General features: G+C 41.7%; 1 pseudogene; it reads left to right on the top strand.

Annotated features, from left to right (window-relative positions):
• Positions 1-2,322: 2,322 nt before the first annotated feature.
• Positions 2,323-5,803, top strand: LOC111374839 (annotated as a pseudogene).
• The last annotated feature ends 9,374 nt before the right edge of the window (positions 5,804-15,177 follow it).

Raw genomic sequence — 15,177 nt, 5'->3', positions numbered from 1 at the left:
AACGATTCTTTTGCTGAACTTCTTTTTACTGTTGAGGATTTTTGTAATACCGAGTTTATGAAAAAACCCATTAAATTTTGTGAATTTTTTTTTTTTTTATTATTATTATTATTTTTTTTTTAAACACACATGCAAGTTTACCTTTAAATTCCTTGTTAATTTATGTGGTGGATTAAGTTCCTTAACCTTAATGGCCCGATAGGGAGTTTTTAATACCGTTTATTGATACTTTTAAAAGAATAATATATATGCATTTTAGTGAAGTAAAAATTCATAGAAATTTTTGTTTATAAGTGCTATTTTACTTATAAGTAACTTTTTACATAAACATTAATTTTTAACGTATTAAGTTGTAATTAAATTTTGAATTTAGTTATTTTTTACTTATAAGTAAGTTTTAATTTATAACTTATTTTGAACTTATTAAATATTTTTTAACATATATGATTCACTTATTCTTGTAGATAACTTTTTATATTTTATAAAACATGTTTGTCCTAGTAGTAGTAAACATTTTAGTTATAAAGTAGTTTTTTGCTCATATATAAATTTTTTAAATATTGTTTTCTTAACAAAATACGTGGTTTAAAAATAATTATTTTATAAAAAATAAAATCAAAAGAGAATACGAGAAATAGTCGACCGATTCAATGGATTGAGAAAATAGGTCAAAATTAGTAAATTCCATTAAATTTAAGTCACCAAAAACTAATAATAATATTATTTGCAGTTACTTACTATCGGAGTTATCCTACGTGATATGCATGTAACGGTTCGTGATTCGATATATGTGACAAGAAAAAACTATCACATAAATATATCAAATCACAAATCGTCATGTAGGATGCCAAGTACGACGACTACCACAGTGAGCGACTACGAATAGCATTGCTTAAACCAATATCCAAATAAACTAATAAGTTCCGGCTTTCCTAAGCTCTCATAAACAGTGTCACCCAAGACAGTCAAAATCAATAAAATAAAAAAATAAAAAAGTAGGCCCTAAAAATGAATGTGGTCGTGGAAATTCAGATGGGTTGTTGAGTTCATATATTGATTCGAAGCAGATTTGAGTATAGTGCTAAATGGCTGTAATTTTTGTGTGGTTCGGGTTTGGTGTCCTGTTTGGACAGGGCATACGTGGCCTTGTCCCTTCATTTTTTTTCCATTTTTGTGGTTGCCTCTTGTTTTTCATAGATCATGTAAGACACAGAACTCTTTCTCTATAGCCCCCATTTGACTCCCATTAAAACTCATTAATTCGCATTATTTGTCAATTTTTCAAACAAAAGTGGCCCCATGTGTCAAATTGTTTAGAACGTATTTGTACCATAAAAGGAAGATATTTTTATTAATAATGGAGGGTACACTTCATTTTTTATACTTAAATGACGATAATACCCTCTCAACCACTAACCAATGGAAATGTGGATAAGGGCGATTGAATGAAGGGTAATTTTGTCTTTTGTCTTTGATGTTGGAGAGTGTTTTTGCCCAATTACCTCAAAATTCCATTTGAAATAAACTACTGTCAATGGATGAGAAAAGTGGTAGACATGGGCCCCACTTGTGTAAAAAAATGAGGTTTGAAAAGTGGTAGGAAAAATAATTTAGTGAGTTTTAGATAATTTATAATTTTTTGAGACGACACGAACGACTAGATGAAGGTTTTTGCATAGCGGAGGAAGATGACGATGACGAAGTTGAAGTTGACCTCCCGTACGAGGATGATGAAAATGTCACCGAGGAGGACGCGATTGGAGACAAGGATATACCGTGGCAACGACTACGTGACTATATGGCTCAAGCTCTTCATTAATATATTTGAACAGATGTGTGATCAGTTCGGTGAAAAAATTTGTAACGGCAAAAGAATTGCATTTGCCTTTTTTTTCTTTTTTTTTTCCCAGGGACGTGTGACAATTCAGTAATAACATTATGACAGACGAATTGCATTTGCTTGTTCATGGTCACGTGTTATTATTATTATTATTATTATTATTATTATTATTATTATTATTATTATGGGACGTGCTGGACGTCCAGGGGCCTGGACGTCCAGGCGCCTATTTGGCGCCCCCCTATTGGGGGGTCGCCTGTCACTGTCAGACGACCCCCCAATAGGGGGGCGCCAAATAGGGGCCTAGACGTCCAGTTTTATTCTATTATTATTATTTTGTAATCGTGTAAGTGGAGGAAATGAATGGGCACGAGGGTAGAAATGTCATTCTGTGCTATAAAGAAAAGTGTGCAATTCATTCGTCAATAGCAACTTCAATACAAACGGTACATGTACTGGCTGAAATGCACCTCTTTCAGAATTTGGCAAATAATGGGATTTCATGTGTTTTAAAGGGGGCTAAGAATCAAACTTTGGAAGAGAAGGAAAAAAGGGAATAGTAAAATTCTGGACTCCATTTTCTCTTGATTTTTGGGTTATGTTTAGATTATTTTTACTGTATGCTGGTTTCATGTGGTCTTTGTTGGATTTGAATATGAAAAGTCTCATTTTTTGTTTCTTCTCAGGTGTTTTGTAGGATATAATTCCGACTATGAATCCAGACAAGTTTACCCACAAGACGAATGAGGCTCTTGCTAGTGCCCATGAACTGGCCATGAGTGCTGGACATGTGCAGTTCACCGCTCTTCACTTTGCTGCGGCTTTAATATCTGATCCACTGGGCATTTTCAGACAAGCAATTGCTAGTGCTGGGGGTAGTGACGATGCTGCAAATTCAATGGAGAGGGTCATCAACCAAGCTATGAACAAACTGCCGTCCCAGACTCCTCCCCCTGACGAAATCCCAGCAAGTAGTTCCCTGATCAAATTAATTCGACGAGCGCAATTCTTGCAGAAATCCCGTGGTGACACCCATTTGGCAATTGATCAACTGATTTTAGGCCTTTTGGAGGACTCTCAAATCCAAGGCCTCTTGAAAGAGGCAGGAATTAGTGCGGCCAGGGTGAAATCGGAAGTCGAGAAATTGCTGGGAAAAGATGATAGGAAGGTGGAGAGTGCATGGGATTCATCCTTCCAAGCTCTTAAGACCTACAGCCGTGACCTTGTGGAGCAGGCTGGGAAGCTCGACCCTGTTATTGGCAGGGATGAAGAAATCCGCAGAGTTATTAGGATTCTTTCAAGAAGGACTAAGAATAATCCTGTCCTTATTGGAGAGGCTGGAGTTCGCAAAACTGCAGTGGTCGAGGGATTGGCTCAAAGAATTGTTAGTGGTGATGTTCCTAATAATCTTGCCGATGTGAGGCTTATAGCATTGGATATGGGAGCTTTAATTGCTGGAGCAAAATACAGGGGAGAATTCAGGTTGAAGGCTGTTCTGAAGGAAGTCGAAGAAGAAGGAAAAGTGATCTTATTTATTGATGAAATTCATCTGGTTTTGGGTGCTGGCCGCACTGAGGGATCAATGGATGCTGCTAATCTTTTTAAGCCTATGCTTGCAAGAGGTCAATTGCGGTGTATCGTAGCAACAACTCTTGACGAGCATAGGAAATATGTTGAGAAAGATGCAGCATTTGAGAGGCGTTTCCAGAAGGTCTATGTGGCTGAGCCAAGTGTAGCCGACACAATCAACATTTTGAGGGGGCTCAAAAAGAAGTATGAAGGGCATCACGGTGTTAAAATTCAGGATCGAGCTCTTGTGGTTGCGGCCCAGCTATCAGCTAGGTACATTACAGGTATTCACAAGTAACTGTACTTGATTATCTCTCTCTCTCTCTTTTTTTTTTCTTTTGTTGGGGGGGATGACATTCATGTATCAATCAAATTTTGATTTATATGCATTTAATTTTAATTCGATCTGACATCCAAAATGTGATTGCAGGGAGACATCTGCCTGACAAGGCAATTGACCTGGTAGACGAGGCTTGTCCAAATGTTAGGGTTCAACTTGACAGTCAACCCGAAGAAATTGATAATCTAGAAAGAAAAAGAATTCAATTGGAGGTCGAACTCCATGCTCTTGAAAAGGAAAAAGATAAAGCCAGTAAAGCTAGGCTTGTTGAAGTAAGTGTTTCCAACAACAATTATTTGATTATCTTCAAGGCTCATCTTGATGTATTATCAATTGGTCAAACTTACATGGTGTGACATTCCTAATAATTTTTCAGGTAAGGAAGGAACTTGATGATTTGAGAGATAAGCTCCAGCCCTTGATGATAAGATATAGAAAAGAGACGGAAAGAATTGATGAGCTCCGGCGACTCAAGCAGAAGCGGGACGAGCTTTTGTATGCCTTGCAGGAAGCTGAAAGGAGATATGATCTTGCCAGAGCAGCTGACTTGAATTATGGAGCAATTGAGGAAGTGGATACTGCTATCGCCAGGCTCGAGTCAAGTGCAAGTGAGGAAGGAATGCTGGCAGAAACTGTTGGACCGGAACAAATTGCAGAAGTTGTAAGTCGTAGGACAGGTATACCTGTCACGCGGCTTGGCCAGAATGAAAAGGAGAGATTGATTGGCCTTACTGAGAGGCTACACCAACGGGTTGTAGGACAGAATCAAGCTGTTGCAGCCATTGCGGAAGCTGTGTTGAGATCTAGAGCTGGGTTGGGTAGGCCGCAGCAGCCAACTGGTTCATTTCTGTTCTTGGGTCCGACTGGTGTTGGCAAGACCGAGCTTGCTAAGGCTCTTGCTGAGCAACTATTCGATGACGACAATCTGATGATCAGAATTGACATGTCTGAATACATGGAGCAACACTCTGTTGCTCGACTGATTGGAGCTCCTCCTGGGTAAGTTCGATCCAGTTTTCGAAAGTTGTTCAATGTTTCATCACATTTCAGCAATATTTGCTAACTATAGTTTTAAATTTTCAGCTATGTTGGCCATGAGGAGGGTGGTGAATTTGAAATCCAAGATTTTGAAATAGATTTTTCAAAATTTTCACAAGATTTTCAAAAAAATTCCTTGTAATTTTCAATTTTTCCCCTACAATTAAAATTTTGTGAAATTTGACCTCACAACTCAACTATTTTGGCTCCGTTCATGATAACAACACTACTCTTTTCAAGTGGAGTGGTTACTTAATTCGTTATGTTATCAAGTGCGGGAGCAATTCAAACCTGAGTTGCTATATCGGCTTGATGAGATTGTGGTTTTTGATCCTCTTTCTAACGAGCAATTGAGGAAGGTATGCCGTCTTCAACTGAAAGACGTGGCCAGTCGCTCGGCAGAGCGGGGCATTGCCTTGGGAGTGACTGAAGCAGCAACTGATGTCATTCTAGCTAAAAGCTGTGACCCTGTAAGTATAAGCACATTCATTATGTTTTAAACTTTTTCTTAAGTGAGTGGAAATCTAGAAATCTGAAATCTAATCGCACGTCCCTAAAATACCAGGTGTATGGTGCACGACCCATAAGGAGAGAAAAGGGCTGTGATCGAGTTGTCAAAAATGCTTGTCAAGAGGAGATTGACGAGAACTCAACTGTATATATAGACTCAGCTTTCCATGGAAAAGAGTTGACATACCGGGTGGAGAAGAACGGAGGGCTTGTTAATGCTGCCACGGGTGAAAAATCGGATATATTAATCCAAATCCCAAACAGGTCGTGAAGTGATGCTTCCCAAGTTGTGAAGTTAAAGATCGAAGAAATAGTTGATGGTGATGAGATGGTCGAGTAAACAGGCTAAAATCTTTCTTGCATACCTGAATTTGTGGTGTTTTGTTCATAATAAGTCCCTATATAGCAGAGATATTAAGCAAAATGTAATCTAACTCACCACTATTATTATGCCTATATATTAGAAAATTGCATGTTATCAACATTTGACTTCATATTTTTTTCAATCAATTTTTCTCACTTTTTTTGGACGAAAAAATGGAAAAATTTAAATTTGAAAGTGATACACGTCGACGTCAATTCTAGTTTTGCTTTCGTTTATTCTAATCTCACAAGACAATTAGATTAATAAGACCCAAGAATTTTTATAGAAATATTACATAAAGAAACTAGAGGCAGACCTAGAACCCCCCTAAAAAATGAGCTAAAATAAATTGTGAGAGAAAAAGTCCGATTTGATAATTTAGATTTAAAAAAGGTCCGATTTTTGAAAATTAGGTGAGGGTGACGCCCCTGCAAGAAACCAAGACTTGAAACTGTGAGAGAGATTCAATAGTGAAAGATCATAACTAAGATTTCTAATGTCCTTTCTTTGTTTTACAATTTATCAAATGTTCACTAAAAAGCTCCAAGAAAATTCCTGCATTTATATTGAACTAGTGCAAAAACAAATCAAAACATGTCTTTTTTGGCATAAATTAAAATTAGGTTTTCAGTAAATTTTAACAAAAAGTTTGATAGAAGGTGGTGTTTAAAAGTTGTGACTTCCTTGAGATGTGTTATTAAAATTAATATTAAATTTTTTCTTTGATTTTAATTCAAATCAAATTGGGGCATAAAAAAAAAAATAATAAATAAAATAGTAGCAAGAGCTCACAGGTCAAGATTTCTAGTACCTATGTTGGTTTCCAATTCATCGAAGTCCACTAAAAAAGTTCCAAAAAAATTCCTGAAACCACCTCAAAGCTTCATGGAATTTTTATTGACTTTGGCTTTCTTTTGTTATTAGATAACTTATGTTAACGAGATCTCACGTCTAAAACGAAAAGAAAAGAGGAAGTCAAAACCACTCGTAGACAGTGGAGAGAGGAGTGAAAGTATGATGCTAGTTAGCACACTTCCCAGGTAGGGTGGTCAACCGGAGTGAAGAAAGAAACATAGTCGGTTCCACATATTGCACCGTCTAAGGAGGCTGACGTCGATCGTGAAAACATATTGATGTCCTAGTCAACCGCTTGACGTCCAATTAGTTGGTGAATTAGTGTGTGCGTGCCATTTAAGGTCCATAAATAGACCTTCATTCCTCTAAATGAATTAATTCAATTACAAATCAAGAACGTCCTTACTATAAAAGGCTTTCCACTTAATCACAATTCATAGCTCTGCAACCCGTTGAAAAATCTTGTCCACCCACTTAAAACAACCAATTAAACTACCTTGATATCAATGATGCGATATTACATCATATTTTACGCTAGTCAAAAGTTAAAGTTATTTATTCAAAGTCAAAGCTTCAACTAGTCAAAGTCAAAATTAAACAGGGACTTAAATGAAATAAGTCAGTTATTAGGGTTTATTTTACAATTTAAGATACTTGAGGGATTAAGATGGATATCATTTATATTTTGCTGATGCTTTTTATCTATTATTGGAAGTTAAAGAACTAATTGTTATATGAACTAGAACGTGAGGGACTTCCTTGCAAATTATGAGTTAGTTCTCCCCTTGGCCATTTACACCCATTTTTCATTTACATACACGTATAAAACTGAGAGCAAGAGAAGAAAACGGTGGGAAAGAAAAAAATAAAAAGAAAAGGAGAAAGGAAAGGAAAGGAAAGGAAAAGGAAAAATAAGGAAGAAAAACGAGGTGCCAACGACTTGAAGCTTGAGTTCAATTTCTTTATTTCTTCAAGAGGTAAATGTTACGCCCTTATTTGAACCACTTCAGAAAGTTTACCTCTACGTTATACGAGGCGTCTAACACCCAACCGAAGTGGTTCCAAAGTGACGCCACCACCAATATTGTCGAAGTGCGTTATGAACCAATCGAAGCGTCTCCGCACCTGAAGCCGAGGCACAGTACATCCCAAGATTCTCTATCAGAAGACCCGCCGCCAATTTCAGAAAGAGATTTATGTCAAGATCCTTTCTGCCCCTAAGGTTCAATTGATTTGACGTCTCCATGAGCCTAGCTGATGTGACGTATCAACTTTATGTCAACTCAACTGGGAAGAAGTAATTGCCCACCCACTCTATAAACGCGGCTGATTGACGCCTATAAGCAGACGCCTCACACCGTCAGATGCATACACGTGTCTCACATCCAACGATTCTCCTCACACATAAATATCCAAGGTTTGATAAGAGACAAAGGGAATGAAACTCTTACAACATAGCTTTCTATAACAAGCAAATACATATTCTCGTCCCCTTTATTTAGCATAACATTGGTATTGTTCCGACCACCTGAGGCTAATTTGACCGTTGGAGTGTATGCGGCCGCCACCACCTCCGTTGGTTCTGGCCGTGTGCATCTGACCGTGCGTTGACTGTGCCTAGGGAGAAATACGTGGATTAGCTATCGGTTGGCCACATGGATGGTCAAATTTACGAGGTCAACAGATTGGTGCCATTTGTGAAAAACTTCCCGTCCAAAGTTCTACATTCTCCATTGGAGAAACCACCGGAAAACTATTGACTTATCCTGAAAAGGGTACATTCTTGAAAAAGAGCAAAATCGAGTTATAACTCAAGTTCTTGTCACCCTTGAAAAAGGAGATAAGATGAGTTACAGCCATGAAGACGAGAATCCTATGAGAAGAAGAGGTGCTCCGTAACAATGTTACTCGCCAGAGACCCCATCATCGGCGTCGTCGAGGTGAAAGAACAGTCATGCTCACTGAAAGAATGGCTCAAATAGCTGAGGGCATGAGAGACATCGCAGCCTAGAATATGGCGATGTATGAACTTCTCACGCAAGCCCGAGGTCACCAGGGCTCTCAAATGCCCCAAGGATCATATCTAGTTCAGGAAGCCCCAGCATCCTGTTCCCGAGGCCATGTGAGCCAGCATAGAGAGCGCCCCCTCAAAGGAGAAGTGAGTGCTGAAGCCACATCCTATGTGCAAGGGAGCCAGCCAGCCAGCAGAACCACAATTGGGGGACAATTTCCCTCAGGAATATGAAGCACAGAGGTCAATCAGCGTTTTTGACCGAATAGGGCAAGACCCTAGTAATAGGGTCCACTCAGTGCGAAGATCGGTTCGATGCTCGATGAGAGCAGGAGTAAGAACAAGCACCTCATCCTCCTAGAAATAGGAAGGAGGGAAGGGGCTTAGTCGAGTGGGGAGTCTAGGAGAAGCATCTCCCCCCTCTCTAGGACATTTAAGATGATGAAAGGTCAGATGGGCCTTGTTGATCCTATCAAATTGATGATGATGATAATAACCTCCATTTCTCAAGGGAAATCCGAAGTTTCCCAATGCCTGTGAATTTTATACCCCCTAAGATTCCCAAGTATGAAGGAAAGGAGGATTCAGAGAAGCACCTCACCAAGTATATGACGTAGATGAGCCTCAGGAGAGCTTCGCCTGCTTTAAAGTGTAGAGCCTTCCACTTAACTTTAAGCAGAGCTGCTAAAGTGTGGCACATCAGACTTTCCCCACTTGAGCATTAGGAGTTGGCCGGATTTAAAGAATGCAGTTTGAACCAGTACCTCTCACGTAGAGAATGAGAGGCCCCATGCAACGCCTGCAAGATATGAGGCAGCCCCCTGGAAAGACACTGAAAAGCTATCTCACCAGATTTACAGACGAAATCAAGTATTGCGAGCAAGTCACTGACAAAGAAGCCCTTTCAACCTTGAAAGACAACCTCAACATGAACACTTTGTTCTGGAGGGATATGCGCAGCAAAAATCTCACCACTTATGACGAGCTAGTAGAAATGATGAAAGTTGAGATCGTCAGTGAAGAGATGATCAATCACAGAAACAGTGCAATGCAGGGACTCCTTTCGCCTCAGAGGCAGGTAGGTCGAGGACCCGCAGCACACCTTGTCATTCAGCAATGGACTCAAGCAGGTCATACAATAGCTCCCACCTCTGGATAGGCACTGGCTTCTTTCACAATAAATGCAGTCCCAGTGTTGGCATACGAGAATCTCCCTGGCGAAGTAGGGCCATCTGGAATAACTGATTATAATAAAAAGAAGAAAAAGAAGCGGTCAAACAAGCCCTTGGAAGGGGCAAGGTTTTGCACTTTCCACCAACTCTATGGGCATACAGCAGTGAGTACAGAGACACTAATCGACGGTCAGATCAAAGCAACCCACATCCCTCCAGGAGGAATGAATATCCTCGTAGATCCGCCTCCCCGAATAGGGAAGGAAGAAGGCTTAGAGAGCAATCACCCCAGGGAAGAGAATCAAGGGACCAAGGAGGGTCCAGACAGAAAGATCCAACCCCATTTTCTAGAGGCCAAACCATCAGGGAGATCAACAAGATCATTAGGGAACCTCACATCAGTGGCAACACCAGAAACGCCTAAAGGAATTACACAAGGAAAGCAAATGACCCGCTAATGCTTACCTACATTGTCAACGAGTCCCGAGAAGCCAATAAGATGGCCCCAATCACCTTCTCCCAGGAAGATGCAGAAGGAATTTACCACCCCCATTGTGATGCCTTGGTTGTGAGAGTTGTAGTGGCAAGAAACGGGCTCAAATGTATGCTCGTCGACAATGGCAGTTCGGTGAATATACTATTCGCCTCTACCTTCGACAAAATGCAAATTGAACATAGGTTGGTCCACTGTTCGGATTCACTGGAGACAGCATCGTCCCACGAGGGCGGATAACTCTGCCCGTCGAGATGGGTTTAGCTCCTCTAGTGGCCCAAGACTTCATGGAATTTTTGGTGGTCGACCACAGATCGGCCTACCATAGAGTATTGGGAAGACCCGCCTTGAAAGATCTTTGGGCTGTCACCTCCATCCACTACTTGTGTATGAAACTCCCAACTGAACATGGGATTGCCACAGTACAAGGCGACCAGATGGGCTCCAGGGCGTGTTACTTAAACTCTCTACGAAAATTGGAGCCCCGAACTGTTAACGTGATCATAACTAAAATTGTCAGTGAACCTAATTTGGATGTGGAAATGATTGACGCCCCTAAACAAGGGCATACCTCCGAATGGGAAGAAGACGTCGACATGGAAGAGGTCCCTAAATAAGGGCACCCTCTTGATGAATTAGACCCCAGTCAGGTCCTGCGAATAGGAAAGGCGTTGTCCCCCGAAGAAAAAGAAGAAATGATGAGCTTCCTGAAAAGGAATTTAGATGTCTTCACTTGGAAGTATGATGACATGGTGGGAATTGATCCAAGGATCAGTTGCCATCATTTTAACATTAACTTCTCCTGTGCCCCACATAGGCATAAAAAGCATGCCCTCAACCCAGAGCAATATGATGCATTCAAAGACGAAGTAGACAAACTTAGCCGTAGCAACTTCATCAGAGAAGCCATCTACCCGAAGTGGATATATAACTCTGTCTTGGTGAAGAAGCCCAGTGGAAAGTGGAGGGTATGCGTAGACTTCACAAACTTAAATAAGGCATACCCTAAAGACAGCTTCCCACTTCCAACGATAGACCAACTTGTGGATTCCATCACCGGACATGAACTCTTAAGCTTTAAGGAAGCGTACTCAGGGTATAACCAGATACCCATGTTCCAACCCGATGAGGAGGCTATGTCATTCATCATAGACACGGGACTGTACTGCTACAAAGTCATACCCTTCGGATTGAAAAATACTGGAGCTACATATCAGAGGCTGGTCAACATGATATTTGTCGAACTCATTAGCAAAACCATGGAGGTCTACATAGACGAAAAGCTAGTCAAAAGCCTTTAGCCTAACAACACGTAAGTGACCTTGACCAAACCTTTCAAATACTTAGAAAATATAAAATAAAGTTGAATCCCCTCAAGTGCACCTTTGGAGTAGCTTCGGGTCAGTTCTTGGGATACATTATAAACCAAAGAGGGATCAAAGCGAACCCAATGAAGATAATGCCTTGCTTGAAATGAGGTTACCTCAAAAACCAAAGGAGGTCCAAAGCCTAAATGGTCGGATAGCGGCACTCAGTCGCTTCATCTCTAGAGCCACAGATAAGAGCTTGCCCTTCTTCAATGTGCTGAAGCAACGAAAGAAGTTCCAATGGACTTCTGAATGTGAAGCAGCCTTCCAAACGCTGAAGAAGCATTTGGGAGAGGCACCTCGGTTGTCAAACCTCAACCAGAAGAGCCACTACTACTTTACTTGGAGGTTTTGGACAAGGCGGTCAGCGCTGTCCTAGTCAGAGAAGAAAACGAGCACCAGTTACCGGTATACTATGTCAGCAAAGCACTCCTCCCAGCTGAAACACGCTACCTAGACATGGAAAAATTGGCACTCTCTCTCATCACAGCCTCAAGAAAACTGAGGCCATACTTTCAGGCCTACTCAATTGAAGTTCTCACCAACTTCCCATTAAAGCAAGTGCTGCAAAGAATGGACGCATCAGGACGCTTGCTAAAATTGGCGATCAAGCTCAGTGTGCCATCAGGGGTAGGCTCTAGTAGAATTTGTGGCTGAGTTTGCCAAAGCCCCAGAAATGGAGGCGACAATGGAACCAGCTAATCCCCTAACGTGGAAACTGTCCGTAGATGGATCTTCAGGAGAGGTCGGCTCCGAGGCAGGGATCGTCTTGGAAAGCCCTGAAGGCCACAGGCTAAATTGCGTAGTAAGGTTTGGCTTCAAAGCCTCAAACAATGCTACCGAATACGAGGCCCTTCTAGCAGGCTTAGACTGGCAAGAGAAATGCAGGTCAGAAGTCTCCTAGCAAGCAATGATTCTCAGCTTATAGTGAGCCAGGTCAATGGAAATTTAGCGGCCAAAGATAGTAGCATGGTTGCATACTTGAAATTGGTTCTGGACCTAGTTCTTTACTTTGAAAGGTTCTAGCTGATTCAAGTTCCATGCCTAGAGAATACTCATGCAGACACCCTGTCAAAACTGGCCAGCAGAAAGGATTCAGAGCTACTAAAAATTGTACCCATTGAGCACTTATCGAAGCCCTCTATTTTCGAAGGCGAAGAGATGCTATGGATAGAAGGCACCTCTGTATGGATGCAGCCCATCATCGCCTATCTTAAAGACCAGTCACTACCAGCTTCTAAAAGCGAGGTGAGGAAGTTAAAAAGGAGGGCTGCACACTTCGTCCTACAAGAAGATGTCCTCTACAAAAGAGGCTTCGCCTCGCCACTTCTCCGATGTGTAAGAGGTGAAGAAGCTATGTATATACTCAGGGAAATCCATGAGGAAATTTGCAAGAATCACTCCGGAGGAACGGCTCTGGCACACAAAGTGCTCCGGCAAAGCTACTTTTGACCGACCCTGAAAAGGGATGCTTGCCAGTTTATCCAGAAATGTGACAAGTGCCAGCGCTTCTCAAATATTCAAAGGCAACCTTCTCAGAGTCTCTCCGTAGTGACCAGCCCTTGGTCGTTCGCCAAATGGAGCATCGACTTCATTGGTTCACTCCCAAAAGGAAGAGGAAGTGCGACTTTGGCCATTGTCGCCATCGACTATTTCACCAAGTGGGTCAAAGGTGAACCTCTTGCAAAGATCACCAAGGTGAATACTATGAAATTCATTTAAAAAAACATCATTTGCAAGTTTGGCATTCCCCACTCCTTAGTATCTGACAACAGGAGACAATTCGATAACAAGAAAATGCGAAACTTATGTGACGAACTTGGCATAAAGAAAGATTTCTCGACGCCTCATCACCCACAAGCAAATGGGCAAGTTGAGGCAGTAAACAAAACAATCAAGCATAGCTTGAAAAGGAAGCTTGACACCTTGAAAGGGGCTTGGGTCGATGAACTTCCCCACGTCCTCGGGGCCATCAAAACGACTAGTCGAACTGCAACCGGGGAGACACCTTTCTCCATGACCTATGGAGTCGAGGCCATGAGCCCGGTTCAAGTAGGAGTCCCATCGCACCGCCAAGTACACTTCAATGAAATTAGTAACGACGAGGCTCAAATGAGCGAACTCCACCTTCTTAAAGAAAGGAGGAATGCCTCCCAGGTGAACTTGGCAAAGTATCATAGAAAGATAACCCGCTATTATAACTCCAAGGTCAGAAATCGGACTCTTCGTCTGGGGGGCCTCGTCCTTAGAAGGGTCTTTCAATCATTAAAACCAACCGGGTCCAGAGTGTTGGGACCGAACTGGGAGGGTCCTTACCGCATCCGCAGGGAATCCCTACTTGACACTTTTGAAATTGAAGACATAGCAGGGAAAGTACTGCCTCATCAATGGAACATCGAACATTTGAGGAAATACTATCAATAATGAGCTTGTGCTCCGATCCAATCTTAATGATGTCCAGTTAATGTGTCATGATCCGATCTCATTTGTAACTTCCTTAACTTACTAAGTGCTGAAAATGCCTTAGTGGAAAGTGATGTAATTCCTCTTAAGTAATGATACTTCAGTTGTTTGTCACATCGGTTAATAAATTGTTACCTCAGTTCTTTAATATGTTAATTGATCCGATCTTCTGTTATTAATTGGTTATTGATAATAGGCGCTTGAGTGGTTGTCATTCATATACTTAAGTGTAAATAACTCAACACGATGAAAAAACAGAAACGACAATACTTGTACAAAAAAAATTTTCATTCATATTGAGAATTGAATTACAGAAGAGGCTAAAGTAATTACAAAAATATATTAGCCCTACCCTACTGGGGCATCTGTAGCCCCGACCTCAACAGCTCCTGCCCCAGGGACCTCTGGAGCGTCCTCGACAAGCCTATCAGGTCGACTTCCTGTAGGCCCACCAAACTCTATCTCAATCGAAGATATGTCCAGAGTATGATGGACTTCTTTCAGCAGACCCAATATCCCTTAGGCACTCCAAGAAGCCCAGAAGTTGGCGAAGTCGTCGTACAGGAGGTGCTTTTCAAAGTAGCCGATAAAGTTCTGTACAGCCACCTCATTTGCTGACTTGAGATTCTCCTTCAAAGAGGCGATTTCTTCAGCCTGGGCATCCATCCTCTGCTTCAGCTCCGTCTTTTCTTTTTTGGAAGCCTCCAAAGCCATCGTGGCGAATCGGTGGTGCTCATTTGCACGATCAACTCTTCGTGTCATAGCAGCCATCGAACACTCCACTTTATAGAGCTCCTTCTTCAGCCGCTCTATTTCCTCCTTCGCAACCCCCAGCTGGGCCTCAGCCTCCTTCCTTCCCTTCTCTTCCTCCTCGGCCTTGGCCCAGGCCCTCCTCACTTCGTCACCATAATGCATCACCTCCTCAAGGTGTTTAGCGAGGTCCTCTCTCTTTGCATTGAGGTCTTTTACCAAGCCCTCGAGTTAGATGCTGGTGCTTAAGGCCTGGGCCACACAAGCACTGTTGGCCGCAACTAGGTCCTCGACAGTGCAGGAGACGGTGTGATCTCTCCATTCCTCAGTCCAATATTTATTGTGGACCACCACCACCGCAGCCGTCTCTGGAGGAAGAGCCTCCAGAACTTCCTTCACCGACTC

This window comes from Olea europaea, unplaced genomic scaffold (assembly GCF_002742605.1).
Source record: "Olea europaea var. sylvestris unplaced genomic scaffold, O_europaea_v1 scaffold1300, whole genome shotgun sequence".
NCBI lineage: Eukaryota > Viridiplantae > Streptophyta > Magnoliopsida > Lamiales > Oleaceae > Olea > Olea europaea.
Note: the sequence above shows the minus strand (reverse complement) of the source record. Positions and strands in the feature narration are given on the sequence as shown.